Raw genomic sequence first — 24,707 nt, forward strand, 5'->3', positions numbered from 1 at the left:
CTTAAGGCTTATCCTGTTCCCCTAGGTGTGTGTGCTGCTCCTTCCCCCAAAAAATTACTTTGTACATATTTTACATTTATCTTTCTTTGTATGTAGGCTTTTTGAAGGCAAGGACTGCTTGATTTTTGTCCCTTTTATTCCCAGTACCTACCATTTTATCCTGCAATGCTTAGCCCATAATAGGTACTTGATAAGTATTTATTGAATGAATGAACTTGGTAAGGATGACTAGGCATGCTAGAGTTTGGATCCTTGCATCCTTATTACTTGTTTGTTCATAGTTAAATCACTTCCCCTTGCTAGATCTCAGTTTTCCTTATCTATTAAATGAGAGGGTTTGATTGGATGATCTTTAAGGTCCCTCCCAATCAGCATTTATTAAACACTCACTCTGTTCAAGGTCCTATGGTAGATGTTTCTAGCTCCAAATCCTATGATTTAGGAAATGGAAAAAAGTTAAAGTATACCAGGCTGAGATATACATCTCATGTATGTATGTCAAAGCCTTTTTCCCCTGCACAAGGGTTTTATTTTATTTTCAATTTGGGGGTCCTTTTGCTAGCATAGCAGGGAGACTCTGGAGTTATACCAAGTTAATGTATTAGTTAGTTCTGCTTATCTGGGGAGGCAGATTTCACAGTCACAAAGAGGTAATGTGAGTTGTCCTTTTTACTTTTCTATTTTAAAACTTACTATGAGCCAGGCACTATGCTAAGCTCTGGGAATACAAAAAGAGGAAAAAGACATTCCCTGTCCTCAAAGAGCTTACTATCTAATGGGGCAGACAACAGACAAACAAATATATACAAAGAAAGCTATATCAGGATAAATTGGAAATAATTAAAAGAGGGTAAGCAGAAGCCAAGAAGGTCAGTATTCAGAGTGGAGGATGGAGAGCATCCCGGTTTTGAAGTACAGTCAGAGAAAATGCCCAGAGCTGGGAGATGGAGGGTCTTGTTCATGGAACCATCAGGAGGCCAGTGTTACTGGATAGAGGAAGTATTGGGGAGTAAGGTATAAGAAGACTGCAAAGATAGGAAGGCAGGAGGCTATGAAGGGCTTTGAATGCCAAAAAGAGCATATTTTATTTGCTTCTAGAGACAATAGGAAGCCACTGGAGTTTATTAGGTACTCATACCTGCATTTTAGGAAAATTACTTTATTGGCTGAAGGAGAATGGATTGGAGAGGGGAGAGACTTGAGTTTGCAGACTCACCAATGGGCCATTGCAAGGTGTGAGGTAATGAGGCTTTGCACTAGGGGGTGGCAGTGTCAGAGGAAAAAAAAGGAGGCATATTCAAGAGATGTTGGTTGAGATTGGATTTCTCATTCTCACTGCCTTTATTTTTTTTTATTTTACATAAACAAGTCCTTTTTATTTGCCCCTTTCTCAAAATGTATACAGAAAGCAAAGTTACCATTTAATTGGCTCTTCACTTCTGCCAAGTATTATTTTTTCCTAGAAATTTTTCAAGAAGTTTGAGTCTTTAAACATTAGATTTCAATATTCATCATCTTCATCAGAATCCATTACTTTTCTTCTGTTGAACTTAACTGTTATTTTCTTTTCTGTTTTCTGGCTTACTTTTTCAAGAATTTCTATCAATCCTTGCTCTGATACCTTTCAGCTCAGCTGTCCATATCTTGCCATCTGTATGAGGTAGTTCTCTACTACTTTGACCTTTTCTGGCTTTACAGGTGCTAAATTACTTAACCTGGACCATGCTGACTGATCCAGAACTTGAGCTAGAATATTGTTTCTCATCTCTGCTTCCCTGTGTTTTGCCTCTTGTTGTGCTGGGTCACCAGAAGAGTCCCCATGCTTCACCTGCAGTTAAGCCAGCCTCTGCTTCCGCAGGGCCTCCAGGTCTTCGTTGGCCATAGCAGGGCTAGGGGTCTGTCTGGAAGACAAGCTGATTAGATAGCACTGGGGACCGAAGTCCCTCGACTCCACGTGATCACTGCTTTTGTTTAAAATGAATATTCTTTTGGGCTTGCTAGCTGATTTTCTTTTTGAGAGCAGAGACTATTATTACTTTTTTTTTGTATTTATATCTCCAATGCCTGGCACACTGTTGGCACTTAGTAAATGCATTTTGATACCTAAGATTTTTCTCCCCCTTTCTTCCTCCAGTTCCGAAATGGGATCATAGGATCATAGGTTTTAGAGCTAGAAAGCATCATCTACTCCCTTAATTTTCCAGATATGGAAACTGAGACCCAAAGAGGTAAGGTGAATTTTCTACGATACTTCAGAAGCACCATGGAATGGCCTCGAAACCAGGAAAACTGATGCCAATACATATCATTTGTTGTGTGATCTGGGCAAGTCACTTAACCTCTTAGTGTTCTTGGCAACTCTCTTTAGAAACAGAGTCAAGTCATCAGAATTTATTGGCAGAACTTATTTGGAGTGTTTTTTTTTTCATTTTTGAGACTCATATAAAAGTATACTCATAGATCCAGGCAGCATCCAGAAAAGGACAGCTAGGACAATTAAGGGTCTTGAGCTCATTTGATATGAGAATCAGTGAAAGTAATGGGAGATGTTTGTTTTGGAAAAGTTAAGACTTAGTGAGGTATATGACAGCTGTCTTCAAGTACAGTATTTGAAAGTTCATCATATGGAAGAGGGATTAGACTTGTTTTGCTTGGCTCCAGAGAGCAGAGGTAGGAGCAACAATTCAGATTTTCAAAGACTATGAATGCAGATTTAATGTTAAGAAAGACTTTATAAAAATTGGGTGCTGATGAATTCTTCCTTCCTGAAGGTCTTTGAGAAAAAGTGGGATAACAGTGTTTCTATAAGAACTCTGAGGTCCCTTCCAACTCTGAGAAATTTTGATTCCAGGTTAGCATATCAGCATTCATCCCAGGTCCTATTGGGGATTTGTCTCAGAGGAGTCCTCTTTCTGCCACCTCCAGACCCCACACCATTCCTGAGGACCTCACGGAAATTGAATATATCTCTTTGACTTTCTTGAACTCTCTGCTTTCTGTCATCATGGAAGTCATGAAGCATCTCCTATGGAAGTGTGCTGGCCCTAACTTTGATTTCCCTGGACATTTCTAGCATGTGAAGAGTAGGGGACATAGAATCAGATGACCTAGCTTTAAGTCTCAACTTTACCACTTAATACTTTGCAATTGTTGGCAAGATGTTTCAACTTTCTGAGAATGAGAATTCTGCCTCATATGTAATTGATAAGCATTAATTATGTGCCTGTTATATCCTGGGCCCTGGGAATACAATCTGCATACAGAGTTGGGGGATGGAAAGTCATATGTGGATAATAGTAAGACTAATTTTGCTGGACCATAGAGTGCATGAAGGGGATTTATGTATGATAAGTTATAATAACTTTTAATGTTAGGTTGGAGCCAGATTGTGAAAAATGTTAGATGACAAGAATTTGCATTTTATCCTAGAGGTAATAAAGAGCCACTGAAGTTTATTGAGCAAGGGAATGATGTGGTGCTATAGGAAAGATAATTTTGCATTTGTAATAAAGAGGAGAAAGACTCACGGCAGGGAGACCAAAGTAAGAAACTCTTAAAATAGCCCAGGTGAGAAATGATGAGGGCTTGAACTTTGGGTAGGATCAGAGCAAGTAGAGAAAAAGTAAAGAAATCAAGCAATGTTGTGGAGGCAGAATCAGTAAGACTTGGCAACTGGGTGAAAAAGTGAGATCATGCATTCATTTTAGATTCATTAATTCATTTAGATTCATCAATTCAAAAACATTTAATACTTGTAGCTCATTTTATAATTTCTATTTAGAACTTGAACAGAGGTCATCTAGTTCAGTCACTTCATCCAGAAGCACTGAGGGGGAAACTGAGGCCAGAGAGATTCTAAAGATGGGAGAGTGGAATGAACCTGTGTTCAAATCCTTGATCGGTGACTTAATGCCTCTGTGACCTTAGCCAAGTTACTCTATCTCTGTCAGCTTCTCTTTGGACCAAATTGTCTTGAAAAGTTCCTGCCAGGATCCTAAGTGATAGAGGTGGGCCTTGAAGTAGTACAGTAGATAGAATGCTGGCCTTGGAGTCAGAATAAACCTGTATTTAGATGCTGCCTCAGTTACTTTTTAGCCCTGTAACACTGGAACAAGTCAATTAACCTCTCTCAGCCTCAGTTTCCTCACCAGTAAAAAGAAAAAGTTGACCTAAAAGCTTCCTTCCAACTTTAAAACCATGATCCTAAAGGCTTTTTACTCTACTTGTAACCTCTTAAAAAAAATCTCAATAGCCTCAGCTCTTTCTTAAGGCTCTTATTGATATTATTACAGGACCACTTATAATAGCCCTTCAGCATTCATCATCCATTACCCATTCCTCCATTTTCTGTACATGTCTCTCTCTCTTTTAAGCTTAAGTTGTTTATCCATATCTTTTTTTTTAGAAAATTTCCTTTTCTTACTTATCAGAATTTTTAAACTTGTTGTCAATCAGAGTTTTTTCCTTGAGAGATTCCTATTCTCCTTAGAATGCCTTCCCCTAGAAAACCTTATTCCATGTCCCTTTCTCTGAACCATTTGAAACTTGCTTTTCTATAATTTATGGTAGGTAAATATCAGTCTACCCTTAGATTTTCTCCGTTCCTCTAATACACATTCTAAGATGGAGTAGTCACTCTCTGAAAGTCTCTATTATTTCTACTTCAGTATCCAGTTCCCCCTTATGGATGGTGAGAATCAGTTACAGAATAGTGGTTCCCCTTATTGATTCCTCCACCTTTTAAGGGATGATATTATCATTAAGGCAAGCCAGGAAATTTATTTTGCAAATAGACAGATCAATGACCAACCTTGGTCTAATCTAGGGAGACCCATACAAATTTACTTTCCATCCTGTTAGAGTTCAGTTGAGCAAGTGGGATATGTAGGGGGTGGGAATTTAAGGGAGAAGTATTCTTAAATATTAATCACATAGGGAGGCTATTCTGAAGTCATTATTGCTTCAGGATGTGTGAACTATAATGATTTTTTTAAAGTTCTGATTTTCCCAATGTGTCTTTCCTGGGTTTGTTGCTCTGTTCATGACCTTTTTGCTGTCTAGGGGACTCCACACTAGTCTGATATTAGCTTAATCACTTTAAGAGAAATCAGGATGTGATTCAGTTTTTCCTGGTTCTCAGCTGTAGACAGTCCTGCGTGAGACAGAATGTCCAGATGACTTAGGATAATTAAAACAATGGAATTAAAATGTGGAAGAGACTTTTTTTTCTGATTGACTGCACATTTCACTAAGTCACATTTAGACCAACTGGATCAATGATCATTAAGCTAGTTCTGTGACCCAAAGAGCATCATACTTCCCTCCACAATGGAGCTTATTGGCCCCACCGCTCTGTTCTACAGCATCACCCCTCTCCCGAGCTTGATCTCTCCACTATCTCCTCCCCACACACCAAGAGCAGTTTCTTACTTCATCAACCTGAAATCCCAGGCCAATTAGGATAACAGTGGGGCAGTTCCTATTTTCTACTCAGAGATGTTGTTATTTGTCCTTTATTCTCAAAGAGGACCATGGTATCAGGGAGATGATGCTATGCCATGGGAGGGAATTGGATTTAAGTGATCGAGGGCTGTGCAAAGTCACCAGCCTCACTTTCTCCTCCAGAGCCATCTGGGTCCAGTGGCCAGATATAGATCAGGACCACTGGAGATGGCTTTGGATGCAGTGAGAGACCTTAGCCTTTTTAAGCTAAGGTCTTTAACAGGTCTCAGTTTGACTGAGGCAATGCCCATTCAGTGATTAAGGCTAGGAGAGAAATGAGGCAGAGAATGGCCTCTTTACCTAATCCAAAAAAAAAAAAAACAATCTGGAGGAGAAGACCTCCCAGAATTGAAGTTTGGAGGGAGACAAAGTTTCTGAAGGGGAAGAGGGTTCTTCAGACATGGAGAGCAGCTGGTATAAATGCTCCAAGGTGGGAGTTTGTATGTTTGACTCAGGGAAGGGCTAGTAGTTCAGTTTGGCTGTCATGTAGTTTGTGAAGGGGAAGAATATAAACTAAGAATGGAATTCAATACAACTCAAAAAGCATCAAGCACCTACTATGTACAAAAAGAGACTACATATAAAATAGTCACAAAAATGAAACCGTCCCCAAAGAGGAAGTTCCAAGTGTCATGTCCCTTCATTAGTTTTCAAAAGGCTTCCTGCCCAAAAAAGCCCCTGAGGTAATTAGGAAGGTAATGATAAGAGCAGTTTCTTTGCTTGATGCTGTTCATCTGCAAAAAGTAGATGATAAGAGAAAATCTTCCTTCCTAAATTGGCTTCTGCTTGATGCTGAGATCTTTCTTGGTCTCAGTACTGTGCTTCATGCTTCAAAAGATATATGGGGAACTTGGATGAGAAAGTAAGAAAAATGCAGTAGGAGAGAGTACGTAATGTCGAACAGGACGACCTGGGTTCAGATATTGGGACTACTAAATGACTTGGCTTGGTGTCTGAGTCTTCTACTGTAAAATGAAGGGTTTGCCCATCAGTACAATACTGTCACTACTGGCAGAAGCCTAAGAGGACCAAAGACAGAAGGGAAGATCCCATATTTTAGCATATTCGTAGAAACTTTCATGATGGGGGAAAGAAACAGGAAATAAAATCATAGTTTGGGCTGTCAATTGCTGGGGGGGGAAAGTTTTATATGAATATAGTGGCATACCCCTTGAGAGTGGGGATTATTTCACTTTTTGTCATGCCTGGCCCTTAGTAGGTGCTTAACAAATGTTCACTGAAAAATTGATTATTGCACTATAAGAAAAAAAATAAATATGAGGAATTTGGTGAAGTTTGGGAAGACTTGTTAGAATCTATGCATCCCCAAGTGAGTAGAATTAAACTAACAGAATTCACAAGTGCCCTAATATAAAGGAAAACAGCATAAAAATGTTCCCAAATTCAGCTTAATACAGTGACTAATATTGAGTCTGCCTCTTGGTAGACTTCTGGTGCATACAATATGAGGTATACATTGTTAAGGATAGGGACTGGAACTGTGATTTCATTTGTAAGGGAAATTCCCAGGTGAGGAAATGACCTCTGATTAGTCAGATAGCCACTTTCTCTGCGATTTAGCCTTAAAGAGTTACCTAAAACGCTCGAGGGCAGTGAGGTGGTGCAGTGGATACAGTGCTGGGCTTCCTGAGTTGAAATCTGGCCTTAGACATTTACTACCTGTGTGTCCCTGGGCAAGTTACTTGACCCTGTTTGCCTTAGTTTCCTCATCTTTAAAATGAGCTGCAGAAGGAAATGGCAAACTATTCCAGTATCCTTTGCAAGAAAATCCCAAATTGAGTCACGAGGAGTCAGACACAACTGAAAAACAACTGAACAACACAAAACACGCAAAGTTTAAGTGACTTGTCTAGAGTCAAGGGTCACACAGCTAATATATGTCAGTGTTAACATACATTGTTACACGTGGTCAGCATGTTGTTTTGCTTAACTGTACTTTCTTAAAAGAGATAGTTCTGTTGCTGGGGAAAGAGCTTACTGGGAAGAAACAGCAATGTTAAACATCAGTAAAGCATTTTAATAAAATGAGATTACATTAGGTAGTCTCTAAGGTTTCTTCCAGTCCTAAATGCTGTGGCTCTAAGTAAGTAAAATGATGTTAGGTTTGAAATTTAAGAAACATGTGGAAGATATAAGCAAACATTTTGAAGAAATTGGATTATGATGAAACTTCAGTGTAAAGCGTTTCCCCTTCCACAGTTTCAGTTGTATTACAGGTTGCATCATATCTTTTGTGTAACATTCTCCTTTTTGATGTAGCTTATAAATGATGCTTGCTCATATTACCCACTCTCTCAGCTACTTTGGGATTTTTTTTATTTAGGATGGTTTTATTACAAGTGTTTGGAATGTGAAATTATGACAAGAAAGGAGCAGAGTGGTTAAATGTTCTCCATCCATTTCCACTGAGGTTAGGAAAAAGAACAAAAGCATTTACTATGGAGCAGAAACCACTGAAATCAGAGATAAGGAAGAACTTGTTGACTATAGAGATTTGAGATCCTATAGCGAGTTGGGGAAGTTCTTAGAATCCGAGGAGCCTCTTCCCCTGAGATATTTAAGAATGAAATGGACCTCTTTGTTTGAGATAGTTTAGAGGCAGTTTATCCTGCTGACAGGGGAGTTGAAATCCAAACAGCTGTATGATCTTATCTGTGTCCATCATGAAGGATGGGTCTCTTTAACCAGTTCCAATAATTATACTGTTATCTACATAGTCCTGATCTCTTCACTTAAAGTATTTTTTAGTAACCTTCCCCCTCCTGAAAAATTTGTTGTTGTTGAGTCATTTCAGTCTTTTCCGATTCTTTGTGACCTGATTACACAAAGCCTAAGAATTCTGGGATATGCTGGAGTCAGCTCAAGGAGCCTCCATTGTTCAGTTTTCTCTGTGAATATTTACACCTTGAAATTCAGCAAACACTACATATCTGGCTTGGATTTATTTATTTATTTGTTTGTTTGTTTATTTATTTATTTATTTTGTGTTGATTGTCTAGGCTTATGAAAGTGTTAATAACTAATACAGATTCAACTTAAAAGTGTGCAGACCTGGCTAATAAACATTTACCAGCATATTCCTACCTAGGATCTATGTGGAAGGGAAGCTGGCTATAAACAGGAGTTGAGGGCCACTTGGAATTTAAACTAAAATCGAAGTTCTGAATATTTCTCTGCTGTTCAATATATTTTCATCACTGCTGCTGCTGCTACTATTACTATTACTAAATAAGAGCTAACATTTATATAGCACTTTCTATGTGCCAGGTGCTATCAAATAGTATTATCTCTGTTAATCCTCACAGCAACCCTGCAAGGTAACTGCTTTTAATGTCCCCATTTTACAGTTCAGGAAAGTGAGGCGAGAAGAAGTTGGATTTATTTGAACTCAGGTCTTTCCTGACTCTATCCACTGTGCCATGTAGTTGTTACTCTTGTTAGTGCTGCTACTGTTGGTCCTTCCTTCTTGAAGAGGACCAATGACATTTTAGGGTGATGTCTTGACTTGCTTGTAAACTGGATTGAAGTGAGTCAGAGTTGAATAAAGTCATTAGCCTCATCCTGTCCACCAGAATCATGGAAGACCAGTGGCAAGACAAAAGTCAAGAGGACTGGAATGGCCAGGAATGCAGTGGGTGGTGATCTTGGCCTTCTAAATTAAGGTCTTTCCCAGGTCTCAGTTTGTTTGAGGCAATGCCCATCCAATGACTAAGGGCTAGGTAAGAGTTCAGACAATTTAACAAGACAAAAATATCACTCTGGGAGGGGAAGACCCTTAGAGTTTCTGGCCAGAACAGAAAGCAATTGCTTTTCCCACTTTTTAAGTCATCAAAACCTTTTTTAAAAAATGAGCCACAGAGGCTTCTTGGCCATTCAGTGAAAGCTGGAGTGATTTGGGATTGAAACACAATGTTTCTGCACTGTTACTGCTAATATTGTTAACCACTGTTACTACTGCTATTGTTACTATGTGCTATTATTGCTACCATCACTGTTATTACTATTATTACTACTCCCATTATTGCTATTACTGCTATCACTACTCTTGCTATTACTTTAGAGAAACCTTGAGAGTGTTCTTGTATCGCTTCTTCTGACCTCCATGTGAGCACCTTCCTTGCTCTGCAAAATAGACAAGTGAATGTTTGATATTTGAACAATGTGGCCACCCCATTGGAGTTTCATTCTCTGTAGTAGAGTTTGAATGCTTGGACGTTTAGCTGGAGAAAGGAGTTCAGTGGCCAGTACCTTTACTCGCCAAGTGATCTTCAGAATCTTCACAAGACAATTCAGATGGAAGCGATTCAGTTTCGTGGCATTTGGAATTGATTGCATGACCTGGGAGTTGCTGGCAGAGGACTGCCCAGCATGGCATGCCTGCATCAAAGAAGGCACTGTGCTTTGTGAGCAAAGCAGAATTGCAGTAGCTGAAAAGAAATGTGACATGTGCAAATTTAGAGACATCTCCACCCCAAATGTTCACATGGAATATTTGTGCCTGACCTGTGGTAGAGGATTCCAAGCTCGCATTAGTCTGATCAACAACAGTTGGACACACTGTAACTTGACTCTAACACAGTCCTGTGATTTTGGTCTTCTTTGAGAATGGACAGCAACCTATTACTATTACTGTTGCTACTGTTATTACTGCTACTACTCCCACCATCATCACCACTACAGTTCAGAAGAGCTTTTCATATTGGGGTGGGGAAGGAGAGGACAGAAGATTTCATGTTCTACTATAATTGGCCGCTGCAGAGATCTACTGAGAGAAGAGGGGTTGGGGGTGGAGCAAAGCAAATTACCAAGGCTCTGGTCAGTTGTGCCTTTTAAAGGCACTCATAGTTCTAGCTAGCTAACCAATCAAAAGGCTTCCTTTTACCACATGGTCAGCAAACTAGAACCAGTTACAGAATATTTACTAATGTTAGCAAATCTCTCCAAGGAACTTCTGTTTCAAGTCATTAGACTCCTTAGACATAGGCTGTTTAGGCTCTTCTAGTCGAGGAGTATCATCAGAGGTGTTCAACAGTCTACAGTGTAGTAGTCTACAATTATTATTGTATGTTGGCATTATCATCCCTGTTTTAAAGATAGGAAAACTGAGGCTGTAAGATGTGACATGACTTATCTAAGAACACAGTTAGCAAGCAGTAGAATTGGAATAATCATAGAATCTAGAGGTAAGAGTCCTTAATGGTCATTCAGTCAAACTCTTTCATATTATGGATGAGAAAATGGGTCAAGAGAAGTTATCTAAGTTAATTCCTTAAGGTCACACTGATAATAGCTAAACTGGTATTTGACTGAGTGCTTAGAGTGCTCATTAGCATCTTTGAGGAAAAGCTTGGATTGCAATTAGATTGCAGTTTCCCCCAAGACTGTGGTTATAGCTTCTTCTCAATTGTGACTCATAACTAGGATAAAGCCTTCCTTCTATTCGGTGGGATATGCTCTGTAGCTTGATTAATGATCTAGTACATACAGGATAGGGTAACATGGGCTCCTTCAGGTCAAGGATCACTTCATTTTTTGTCTAACACCTACCATAATGTTTGTACATAGTAAGTAGTGAATAAATTATGACTTTGAGTTTTATATTGAGTTCTTCAAGATAAAAAATGTAGAGTTATCTATAATGTTTTAGGACTTTGAAATAATAATACATAGTATCTAGGATTTTCAAAATATGTGCTTGGGGAAAGGTCCCTCAGGTTAGCATGAATTCACTGCATGCTACATGTGGGATTCTCAGTCATGAGGTTGAGCCACAGCTGTGTGTAGTGTAGACTGGTTTAGGAGTAGGGAATTCTGATTTTTGCCGTCTTTTTTCCCCAAGGGGGTTGGCCAAATGCCAGATTCTTCCAGTTCACTCCCTTTATTCTTTCCTCCCCACTCCCTGCCCCCACTACAAATGGATGCATCTAAAAAGATTCTTCTGATGCATTCAACTAGGGCCATCTATTAATCTTTTTTTTCCCCCCAAGCCTCTAAATAGTGAACACACATATCCGAATTCTGGCAGTTAGCGATGAGGTATGTTTCACTGTTCATTTACGAAATCAGAGTAAATGCATTTCCCAATTCACTACAGTGTAGAGACAAATGGCGTAAATCCTTGCCAGTCTCCTTTCTGTCATCCTCCTCCTTCCCCTCATCTCTCTTTGTCCTGCCATTCTTTATCTCCCCCACTGGATTTATCACCTTCTATAACTCGCACACCCTGAGAAGTAGACAGATGAATAATTTTCTTCATCCTCTTCTCAAATGCTGTCTTGCAGTCATTTGTTTTTGCTTCATTTCCACCCCCCCAACTTTTCTCTGATGAGATTTCCTCTCTGAGGGGATATTTTTGTCCTGTTCCCTGTTCAGAAACAAATTCCCTTGGCCTTTTAAATCTGGTTTCAATCAGCTTAATCACAGCTTATTTAGTGATATCAACTCTGCCTTGATTTGTTCTCCTTGTATACATGGAATTGTAAGTTTCCACTATACTACAAAGTAGGATTATAGTTCCAGACCTGGGAGGTCATTTATTTAGTCAGACCTCCTCGTTTTACAGTTGAGGAAACTGTGACGCAGATGAGTTAAATGTGCAAGGTTGCATAAGTAGTAAAGCGTGTGTATAATATGTAACTGGGTAAAATATGCAACTGTGTGTCTATGTTTATGTAATAATCATTTATTTAAAGCTGGAAAGAACCTTAGAGATCATATAATTTAAACCCTTCATTTTAAGGTTGAAGAAACTGAGTTCCAGAGAGGTTATCTAACTTTCCCTGCATCACATAGATAGTAAGTAGTAGATCTGGATTTGAACCATCAAGAGGTTGAGTGATTTGCCCAGGAGCACACAGCCACAGTGTGTCAGAGGCAGAAGTTCACCCCATCTTCCTGGCTTAGAGCTGTGCTGTGCTGATTCTTACCATAACTTTCTTCAGTTGCATGTAATCTCTTTGAAGGTAGGGTCTGTTTTTATTTTAATCTTTGTATCCCCAGTGCCTAGCTTTGTGCCTGGCACATAGTAGGCACTTAATAAGTTCTGATCAAATGAGTGCCTGTAATTATGCAGGCATTTCATTTCCTTTATTTTATTTTACATATTACTTGATTTACCAGTTCTGTACCTACAAATCCTATATGAATGGAACTTACTGTTTCAAAGTTAAGCACTTTATTTTTAATTAGCAAACACAGAAGGGCAACGGAATAAGAGGGGGATGGTGAGATAGAAAGGCGGGCAGATTAGGGGAAGGGGTATACAGAATGCATTCCATTGTGGGGTGAGGGGAGGGATGAGATGGGGAGAAAATTTGGAACTCAAAATCTTGTGGAAGTGAATGTTGAAAACTAAAAATAAATAAATTAGCAAACGTGTTAATCAAGGGAAACCTGAAGGGTTTGCTCATGGTCACACAGCTAGAAAATGGCACAACCAGATTTCAAACCCAGGCCTATACTTTTATTTTTAAATTTATTTATTTATTTTTAGTTTTCAACATTCACTTTTAGAAGATTTTGAATTCCAAATTTTTCCCCCTCCTTCCTCTGCCTCTTCCATAAGACAGCATACAATCTGATATAGGCTATACAGGTACAATCATATTAAACATTTCCACATTAATCATGTTGTAAAAGAAGAATCAGGACAAAAGGGAAAAACCACAAAAAGAAAAAGGAAAAAAAAAGAGCAAATAGTATGCTTCAATCTGTATTCCAGACTCCATAGTTCTTTCTCTGGGTGTGGATAGCATCTTTCATCTTGAGTCTTTTGGAATTGCCTTAGATCCTTGCGTTGCTGTCTCTCATAGTAGATCATCGCACAGTGTTGCTGTTATTCTAGTTCTATTGACTTCACTCAGCATCAGTTCATGTAAGTCTTTTCAAGGTTTTTCTGAAATCCATCTGCTCATCATCTTATAGCACAATAGTATTCCATTACATTCATATACCGCAACTTGTTCAGCCATTCCACAGTAGATTGGCATCCCCTCAATTTCCAATTATTTGTCACCACAAAAAGAGCTACTATAAATATATTTGTACATGTGGGTCCTTTTCACTTTTTTATGATCTCTTTGGGATACAGATGTAGTAGTGGTATACCTGGATCAAAGGCCAGGCCCATAGTTTTAACTTAAGTATACTGAAACTTCATTCTGTCTTCTTGCTAGGACAATGGTAGAGGAAGTGGTATGGAATGAATTGAGCCTCACATCTATAAGGTTGGCAGGTGCTCCTATATACCATTGATAGTCAAATGTGGTTTTCTCCCTTCACCCTTATCCAAACCATGATAAAATATTGCTTGATTTCATAGGATTATTGAACCTGAATAAGGTATAAAGGTAGAAGGAAAGAGAAGCAAACAACTAATTCTGGTAAGATGCAGGCTATGTCAATATAGAGCAAACTTTACAACAGAAGTTTTCAAAATGACTACAGAGTCTCATTTTATTCCCAAGTTTACTGGAGTTTATGAATTTAGTAGTCTCTGTCAGCATCCTAAAGTTCATATTTGTATAACACTTAATTATTGTTTGGCCTTTTCCTCACAACCACAACCACCTACATGAGTGTTATTCCTACTGTTTAATAGTAAGGAAACAGAGGATATGAAAGGTGAAGTGTCTTTTGCCCCAGTCTCAGAGTTAGTAAGTATCAGAGGCAGGATCTGAACCCTGGCTTTAGACTCTACACTCCACACTCTTTACATGACCATACAGTACCTCTCCTTGGATGCATAGACTTTAAGAGCTAAAGGAACCCTAGGGATCTAATGTCCTCCCCAAGGTAAGAATGCCCACTATGCCATTTCTGACAGGTGGTTAAATAGTTATACTTGAACATTTCTAGGGATTGGGAACTATTAGTAAGAACTGAAGACTGGAGATTTGAATTACAATAAGTATGGACAAGGGGATATTTTTGCAGTGACATTGAGAAATGAGCTATTTTGGTTTTCTGTCATGGCCAAGTCATTGTAAGCTAAGCTTAAAGTTTCAGCTTGTCTCTTCCATATCAGAAAAAAGCAAACAGCCTCAAGTAATGCTTTCTATTCTCTAGGTTAAATATTCCTTTTAAAAATGGAGGAAGGTTTTAATATGAAAACACAGAAGAAAAATATATCTGAGATGCAAAGGAGAATCCTGGATCTATGCTGGAGGTTGGAGGGACAAAGAACATCACAATGGGGGGGAAAAAAAAGGAAAGGACACCTGAATACTTAGAACTAAGAAATAGGTACAAGATATTTCCTGATAAGCAAAGAGCTGGACTGTTTGAGGAAGAAGATAACAGTCCTCTGAGGAATGATATTGTAGGTTCACAGGTATTGGCAAATAAGAGATCATAACCTATGGGCAGGAGGAAGAAGAGACAAGGAAAGGTTGATGACTCCCTGCTGAAGTTACTAAGATTTTGTTGACCTGGTACAAAGGTCTGTTTGCCTCCTTTGGCATGTATCCAATATATGATGAGGAACTCTTAAGACTTATTAAACTTGGGGGGGCAGCTAGGTGATGCAGTGGATAGAGCACTGGCCCTAGATTCAGGAGGACCTGAGTTCAAATCCAGCCTCAGACACATAACACTTAACTAGCCGTGTGACACTGGGCAAGTCACTTAACCCCATTGCCAAAAAAAAAGACTTATTAAACTTGAAGGTCAATACTTAATTCTGTTGGTTCACGTAATAGCAAACATTTATTTCTACAGTGCTTTAAGGTTTCTAAGGCATCTTCTGTGTGTTATCTCATTTGATCCTCTCAACAGCCCCAAGAGGTAGGTGCTATTGTTATTCTTATTTTGCAAATGAGGAAACTGAGGCTGAGAGAGGTTGAATGACTTGCCCAGGGTCACGTAGCTAGGAAGTGTCTGAGGCAAGATTCAAACTCAGGTCTTCCTTACTCTAAGTCCTGTGCAGTATCCACTCTGTTGTCTAACTGCCTGGATTCCCATGGGCACAATTGGAACTTGCAGAAGGAATTTAGGAGGCATCGCTCAGCTGAAGCTATGGGAGCTGGTGACCTGTGTCCATCTCTCTGTATTATATCTCCTTTATGGTTTGCTTAGGTTCAAATCAGAGAGCCTGACATCTTGACAGGGGGAAAAGGTTCTTTCTTCTCATAGCTATTAGTCCATTCTCCTACCCTTACAACTCCAGGGACAATTCTTTGTAGAACTCCAGTCTAAGGTTTCTTGTTAAATTACATATATATATATATATGCATACGTGCATGTAAATATATATATATATTTATATATATACACACACACATACATGCACACACATACATGCACACACATATATACAATACATATATGTACATATATATTTCTTTAACATACATTTATCTTTTTATCCTTATATCAACCCTTCCCACGATGCCTGACCAATAGCATTCAATTAATTTGCGTGTGCCAACATTATCATCCACATTTTACAGTGAGGAGGTAAGGTACCCAGAGTACAGGTATGGAATAAATAGATTATTCTCACATGTTAAAAAAAAAAGAAGGCTAAGCACTAAAGAATCATAAAATGATTAGAATAGAATCCAGTAACTTTTTTGTCAGGGCTGTTAATTGGCTATTTTATGTTTATTGAGCACAATCCAATCAACACCACATGGGCTTTTTCTGGTGCCCATTCTTGTGTGTGCTGGGAAGCCTCTTTGTCTTTTGACCTGTTTTCTACAATTCTTGCAGTAGCTACTGCCCTGCTCATTGGGTTCCTAGGCCATAAGAGCACAACTTGCAGCCTGGTGGGAAGAAGGGTACCGTCATGACCACTTAATGCTCTGGATTGCTCAGAGATCATCTTTATACACTCATATACCTACAAAAAAGATGCCTAAGAGGCAGGGATTGTTCCTTTAGTGTCTTCACAGAGATCCAAGTTAGAGGTCAATTAAAAGACATTGGCACACAATACAGCCTTTGAATCATCATGGTCTAGACAAAGCAGTCAGAGCATATCTACATATGATCTGAAGTAGGGAGGAAAGGGCCCTTTGTCATGCTTGGTGGAAGCCAAACCTCCCACACCACTCCAAGCTTCCATGAACTTGTCTGGGATAACAACTAAACATATCCTATAAGGGAACCTGGAGTGATGAGGGGACTGGTGAGCAATGTGAGGATTATGAAATCTTGGGGTAGAAACTGAGGACAAAGCAAGAAATATTTCAGAAGAAAGGGGAAGATTTAGAAAATGAATAGGTGGTTAAGGAAATAGTTTCTGAAAGTGAGTTTTGAACTCCAGGATTGTGGCTCAAAGTATGGGCTCCTGGCTAGAGAAAATATGAATGTATGTAACAAGGAGTGATAAGAATACATTGTATAGGAGTCTTACAGGTCTAATCAAAGGACTTTGAGTCAAAAAGGATAAGGAAGGTAGATCATGAAAAGCAAAAGGAACTACCCAGGTACAGCCACTAATCTCAATAATATAGAAAATAGGCTGAAGCATAGCATTAGCAGTGTCTAGAAATTAATTCACAAGAAACAAATTTCAGTACTGGTGTGAGCAATAAAATCCATGGCCTCAAATATCTAACCACAAAAGCCCAGCATATTGCTAGCAAGTAAGACAAACTAGAAAACCTGACTCCTAGGGAAAAAATTGACCTCAAAAGTGTCACTGAGGCTTGGTGGGATGAAACTCATTATTGGAATATGGCTCTGGAAAGTATATACTGTATCTATCTAAGAGGAATGAGATAGATTAAAGGGTTTGGGAGTGTGAGAGCACCTTATTTTCAGAAACTACTCATGTGAAGAAATACTAGTGCCAGAGGGAAGAAGCATAGTAAAGAGTATTTGGGTGAACATCTGCAGAGATAGAAACAGAAATGAAAATGTCACCAGAATATATTACAGAACACCCAGATAAGAAGAGGAGAGAAGTGAGTTTGGGGACTGGACCATAAGTATGGCACAAAGCAATGACATATATTGGTAGGTAGGCTTCAGTTATTCAGATACCTTCTGTGACTCCCTGTACCAAAATCTGAATAGCCAATAATTTCTTGATTTGCCTGAGTGATAATTTCATCCTTCAGAAAATGAAAGAATTAGGAAAGGCATCTTCTATTCTGGAACTAATTCTCACAAAGAGAAACTGATTATTACATTGAACTAATTGGAACACTGGGGGAAGTGACGTACCATGTTTGAATTTATGATGGAAAGGAATGCAAAATATAATAACATGTACACTGGGTTTTGGGGAGAATATATGTCAAGCAGTTCAGAATAAGTAATATTCTAATCTCTCTCCTGAAGTTGAGCTTACCATAATCAATTGCCTGCTGACATTTCCATCTAGAGGTCCTTGAAGCATCACAAATTTCGTGTCTAAAATGGAATTCATTATCTTCTCTCCTAAACTCCCTAAACCTTCAAACTTCTCTGTTCTACTGAGGACACCACTGTCATTACAGCCACCCAGGTTTACAGTTTCAGCATCATATTCAACTCTTCCTTCTTCCACCAATCTAATAAGTTGCTAGGTCTTGTCTATTCTAAGTTAATATGAATTCTCACAGGCTTTCCCTTCTCTTTATTTACAGAGCCACCACTGTAGTTCATGCCCTCACCTCTCAGATTGTTGCAATAGATTCTTGGCTTCTAGTCACTTTCCTCTTCAATCTTCTCCATACAACTCCCAATATAATAACTGTTCCTCTTCAGCTCAAGAACCTTTGGTGGCTCCCTATTGCCTCTATGATAAAGTGAAAAAAAAAAGAAACAAAAAAACCTTCTGTTTTGCTTTTAAAGCCCTTCAGAATCTGTCTTCAGTCTACTTTTCCAAGCTTATCACATTATTCCCCTTCACACATTCTCATTTTGAGCTAAAATGACATATTTGCTTTTTTCCTATATTTAGCATTCTATTTCCTACTTTTCTGTCTATTCCCTTCCTTCAAAGGATCAGCTCCCATGCCATGGAAGGTTATTTCCAGCTCCCTTATTTCTTAATGCTCTATCCATCCCTAAGTAATTTTGCATATATACTCATCTGTTTACATGTTGTATCTTCCTGGTAGAAGGTAAGTTCCATGACAGAAGCAGGTATTATTTTGTCATTTTGTCTTTGTAGTCACAACACCTAGCACTGCCTTGTTTTTCTGGCCCCCATTTTTTGTTTGCGTCTGTGATTTGGGGTTATATCTCTCCATGGAATATAGGGAATCTTCATCCACTAAAACAATTTATCTAAAAATTATAGTAGTAAAAGATTTGCTGGGGAACTGAGAAGTTCTCCGACTTGCCCATGATCACAGCTAGTATGTGTCAGAGGCAAGGCTTGAATCCAAAGCTTCCTGACTTCAAGACTGGCCCTCACTTCACTATGCTGTGTTGCTGCTCAACATTCCTACCATGTAGTAGATGCTTTTCAAATGCTTGGTGGGATGAATTGGTTTAGATAGAAGCCCAGGGATTAAAATTCCATTGGGCAAATAAATCCAGGTGGGAGAGGAAATTCTCAAAGAAGAAATTCTGAAGATATAAAGAGAAAGAGTTTGGAAGAAGAGGAAAAGAGACAGTTGTCTAAAAATACTAATGTGGGTTCACAGGAAACTCATAGCCCAACTTAGATTTTAAAAAGATAGGTACAAAGGATTGAAGCTAGGGCAAATAATGGAGATGACTACCAAAGCATAGCGAAATCCCATAAAAAAAATAGCTTCTAATAAAGCTCAGAATGACATGGAACTTGTGAAGAAATCTTAGGACAAAAAAAAGGAGAAATTCCTAAATCTATATTGAACAAAACAGAATCAAAGAAAGGATAGAGCCTTTGCTTAGAGTGATGGGGAAAATAACTGATCAGGGAGAAGAGGCAGAGTTCCTTCTATCTAATTTTGGTTGCTTTTTTCACTTATGAGGAATGATCTTTGGTTTATAAAGAACAGAACAACGATGGTTAATAATGAGTTGAAATTCAAGACAATTGGGGACATAGTATGACAGCATCTAACTGCTTTTGAATGCAGGTTATCTTCTAATAATGAAATAACTGGAAGATGGGCTTGTTGCCCTATTGATTGTGATATCTGAAAGCTAATAGAGCAAAGGAGACATACTACAATACTGGAAAATAATATATTTCTTAATTAAAAAGACTCCATCAAGATAGAATCTATAAACCTTAAGCCACCAAATTTGACCTTTGACTTCTGTCAGAATCCTAGAATTAAAAGAACGGTCAGTGAATGTTTAGAAAAGAAAGGATCACAAAAGGCCAGGATGTTTTGTTTTGTTTTTTTCTTCAAAACCAGGTCATGGTAGAATACCTTTATTTCCTTTTTTGACTGGATTGTTGGTAAACTGAGAGAATGATATAGATGCATTTTGCCTAGACTTTAGCAAGGCATTTGACAATTATGACATTCTTGTGAACAAAATGGAGAGATGTACTCTAGAGCAGAGGTGTCAGCTACTCAACCTACAGCACTCCCAAGTGCAGCCAAAACCAGATTGAACAAAACAAATAAAAAGACAGTAAGACGTAGGTAATATCAATATGCGGTTTTCTAAGTCAATATGTAGCCTGCAGGTATTCTTTTTATGGTTTAGTGGCCCTTGTTTCTATTTGATTTTGATACCACTTGTCTAAGCAAAACCACAGTTAAATAGAATCAGCATCAGACCCAAACAGTGGACATTAATGAGGTTTTAATGGAGTGCCCAAAGGATCTGTATGCAGACCTCTGCTGATCAACATTCAGTGCCTTGAATAACAGTGTAAGTAGAATTCTTATCACATGACAGATGACACAAAGCCAGCAAGAACTCTTTCTACGTAGAAGAATCAGGAACCAAAAGGATCTCAAGAGGCTATAATAATTAGTCCAAATCTAATAAGATGGAATATAATAAGGATAAATGTAAAGTCTTCTCTTAGATTCAAAAAAATCAACTTGATAAGCATAGTGTGGCTACATAGCACTTCATGGGGGGGGGGAAGCAACTAGAGTTTTAGTGAACTTCAACCACAATAAACATCAGTAATATGTTGAAGTAATCAAAAGAGTAAATCCATTCTTAGACCAGATTAAGATAGACAAAGGAAGGCTAAGGGGGCCATAGTCCCACTACACTCAGTGCTGATCAGACCATATTGGAAGAACAGAATTCAGTTCTGGATGTCACATGTTTGGAAGGATATTGATAAGATGAGGAGCTTATAGAGGAGGGCAACAGTGATGGTATAAGATCTTAAGTTCATGCCATAAGGTCAATTCCAGCTAAATCTATGATTTTATAAGCTGAAAATATAAATTCCTTATTTTTACTTTTGTTTACTTAACATTATGTTTATATCTCTGGTATGTGGCATATAGTAGGCCTGAAAGTTTTCTTCCAGTATTTAAGAGGGTGTTATGTGAAAGGTGGAATTAGACCTTTTTATTTGTCCCCAGAGGACGGAAACAGGAATGATGAATGAAATCCCAAAGAGGCAGTTTTTGGTTTGATCTAAGGAAAAACTTCCTAACAATAAGACCTATCCCAGGACTAAATAGACTGCCTTAGGAAGGAATGGGTTCACCCTCATCAGGCAAAAGTGAAATGGCTGCTTGTTGGTCATGTTGTAGAAAGGATTTTTCTTGATGTATAAGTTAGCCTCTGAAGTCCCTTCCAACTCTGTGATTCTTAATCTACTTCCCCCTTCTCCTCCCTCTTCTCCTCCTTTTGCTCTACTTTCTCTTCCTCCTCCTTATTAATGGTTAGCATTTATATAGTACTTTAATGTTTGCAAAGTACAAATGACATCTCAGTTTATAACAATAACATATACTAATAATAATAAATAATATCTCATTTTATTCTTATAACTACCCTGGGAGAAAATCATAGTCATAGTCAATTATCATTTATGATGCTATTATCCTCCCCATTTTGCAGATGACATCACTGAGGCAGACAAATGACTTTCTCAGGGTCACACAGTTAATGAATATCTAAGATTCGATTTGAGGTCAGGTCTTAGTGATTCCAGGTCCAGGGCTCTATCTATTGCTTTATGCTACATTGATATCCTCTACCAAATCTTCTGAGTCCAGTGTTCCTTCTGCTCTCACACACCTGACTTTGGGGAGGGGGTGGAATTAAACATAGGGAGCCCTCTTCCTGTTGAAGATTAGCTAGTGCTTTGAGGTTGCTCCCTCCCCTCTAAACATGAGATGAAATACAGCTCTCATTACCAAGATTGGCAGTTAGGATTCTGTGGTATAGTTGGAGAGTCTTTTAATAAGTGACAGAGGGAGGGAATGTGTATATCTACAGAGAATTAATCAATCTTAGAAGTGGAGTGGGACATAAAATGATCTATTCCAGTCTCTTACCCAGTCTTGAGGTTTATTCAAAACAAAACAAAACAGCAATACTGGCAAACCTCTCCCTATTTCTTTAAGACCTACATAAGTGTAGCAGACTGTCCTCAGCCCTCCAAGTTGGTCCTAGTATTCTATAAACAGAACCAGTCTTTGTGTAGGTGAAGTAAATTAATTATGTGCTTGGCATACAGTCTGGACACAGAGTTTGGCTATATGAGAGCTTGTATGTATATGCCTACAACTGGCTGATTGTTCATCCGTGAATGCAACCCCAAACAAGATAAAAATTATATTTTTCGTGATCTAATTTTGGGAGCATATTTACATATTTAAATTAACAACATCTTTGTTTTCCATTGTTTGACTGTGGAGAGCTGCCTGAGCCTTCCTATTAATTTCTGAAAGGGGAAGTGATTGTTAATTTACACATTCACATTTAACACCTTTCTTTACTTTTCCTTAGCATACTCCCAACCCAGGAGCCACAGGGACCAGGACTCCGGAAAGAAAAACAATTTTCTCTGCCCTGTGATGTTAAAATGCAGATTTAAGCAAGTCACCTACTCTTGGGGACATTCCACAGCATAGAGTAATACTGAAAAGTTAGGGAGTTAAGCTAAATGATTGGTCCAAAGGTCCAAGTCTGAAAACTTCTATTGTTTGATAAATAATTCCAATGAAATGCAGTAAGCAGGCATTCAGAAGCAGTAGAAAGATTTCTGGACCAGAAATTGGGGAGGCCTAGATTCTCAATTCTGGCATTCACTATCTCTATGATCTTGGGCAAGTGTTGAGCTGATATTTGCACTTCTGTTACTTCAGCTCTTTAGTTCCAGTTCTCCCATTTAAGTATCCAGAGTTACTAAGTGGATTTCTAGTCTCCTTATATTTCTTTCTGGGCACTGTCCTCTGGACATGTAGTTTGCCAGTGTTCTTCCTGAAGCATGATGAATTGAAAACAGTACTTCATATGTGGTCTGAATAAGAAAGGATACAGAAGCATTATCATTTCCTCCTCTAGATATTATATTTCTATTAATTCACTTATTATTTTGCATTAATTTATTAACACAATAAAATTGTTGGTTTATTATCATTTATTAAATGGTATGTAGTTTCCCCAGAGTCTTAAGCTTAAAACTGCCCTAAGACATTTGAGATTGCGTGTCTTTGCAAAGTGCTCTTTATATATTTTTATCCTCTGCCCAGTCTAAGTTGATAGTACAGTCTTTATTATTCACATATGTGAAAATTAAGGTGTAGAGAAAGAAAGGTCACCTGGACTAAGATCACAAAGATAGTAAGTGGTAGAGTCAGGATCTAAGCCCAGGAATTAAGCATTCTTCATATTTCCAAATCATAGTATTGTGGAGCTAACCTTAGTGACCTCGGCAGTTATCTAGTCCACCCTAAACTCAGCGAGACTTCAGAAACAAAGTCTAAAAGAATACTCTCAAAGACATACCAGCTTGTTTTTTTTTTGAAGTGGCAGTCCAGCATCTACTTGAAAACATCTCACATGAACCCACTTCTATGGGCTCCCACTCTCCATCTAGATAACTCCAGTCTTCATGGAATTTTTCCTGACAACAAGTCTAAAATTGTTTCTTTGCCACTTTCACTCATGGTCCCTGGTTCCTGGAGCAAAACAGAAGGGAAAAAAAATCTAACGCCTCCTCCATATGACAGTCTTTCAAATAGTTGAAGACAATTACCATGTTTCACCGGAGCCTTCTCTTTTCTAGGTTAAATATCCCCAGTTTCTTCATATAGTCCTCATATGCCACAGACTCAAGTCCCATCAGCAGCCTGGTTGACCTTTTCCAGATGTCTTGTGGTCTATCTGTAGAGTTCTTAAACTGGCATTCAGAACTGAATAGAATACTGTGGAAATGGTATGACCTACCCTAGGGTGTGTGTGTGTGTGTGTGTGTGTGTTTAGATTCATGTGTGTATACAAACACACACAAACACACCTAAAGTAGATCAACAACTATTGCCCAGGGGGAAACAATCAGTATTTGTCAGGGTAAGACTTAGACCCAGGTTTTCCAACCTCTGAGACCAACTCTCTGTGCATGTTTATTGAATGTGGCAAGATTATCATCTCATTCCTAGAAGCCTTGCTTCTCTTAATGCCACCCAACATTCCCTCCCCACCTTTTTTTTGGCTGCAACATCATACTGTTAACTCATTGAGCCTGTAATCCACTAAAAAAAAATTAAAAAACAAAACGAAACAAAGACCCAGCTCTTTTTTCAGTCAAAATACTTTCTCAGCTCCTCTTGTCTTGTAGCTATAAGTCAGTTTTTGAACCTAAGTATAAGACTCTACATTTATCTCTATTGAATAAAATCTCATTAGTTAAGACTAATGTTCTAGCCCAGCTCTGTCAAACTCAAATACAAACTGGCTACAGGCTACATATTGACTTAGAACACCACAAATTAACATTGTCAGTGTTGTATTTTGTTTTTCTTTATTTTGTAAAATATTTTCCATTACATTTTCATCTGATTTGGGCCTACTTGGGAGTTTTGTGGTCTGAATGTTTGACACCCCTAGTATAGCTTCTCATGATCTTTTTGAATTCATGATGTTAACTCTCAATGTATATCCATGAAGAAGTCACCCACCACTTGGGCTTCTACGGTCAACAGTTTTTTGCTCAAGATCTTGTAACCTTTGGAAATGGTTTCTACATTCCATCTCCTAGGAGTGAATGTTTGTCATCTGTTTTGAGAAGTCTTGGGAAGTGGTTACATCTTGGGTTCATGTACCAGGAGGCAGCATTCCATAATGGATAGATTTTTGGCCAACTGAGGTCCAAATCCCAC

General features: G+C 38.5%; 1 protein-coding gene and 1 pseudogene across 2 annotated transcripts in view; one reads left to right on the plus strand and one right to left on the minus strand.

Moving 5' to 3' along the window:
- Nucleotides 1-24,707, plus strand: part of NTF3 (neurotrophin 3) — a 135,329-nt gene that overhangs the window by 58,335 nt on the left and 52,287 nt on the right. The window lies entirely within an intron of this gene.
- Nucleotides 1,351-1,882, minus strand: LOC110213861 (programmed cell death protein 5 pseudogene; annotated as a pseudogene).

The sequence above is a fragment of the Phascolarctos cinereus genome, unplaced genomic scaffold, assembly GCF_003287225.1.
Source record: "Phascolarctos cinereus isolate Bilbo 61053 unplaced genomic scaffold, phaCin_HiC Scaffold_1;HRSCAF=81, whole genome shotgun sequence".
In the NCBI taxonomy this organism is placed as follows: domain Eukaryota; kingdom Metazoa; phylum Chordata; class Mammalia; order Diprotodontia; family Phascolarctidae; genus Phascolarctos; species Phascolarctos cinereus.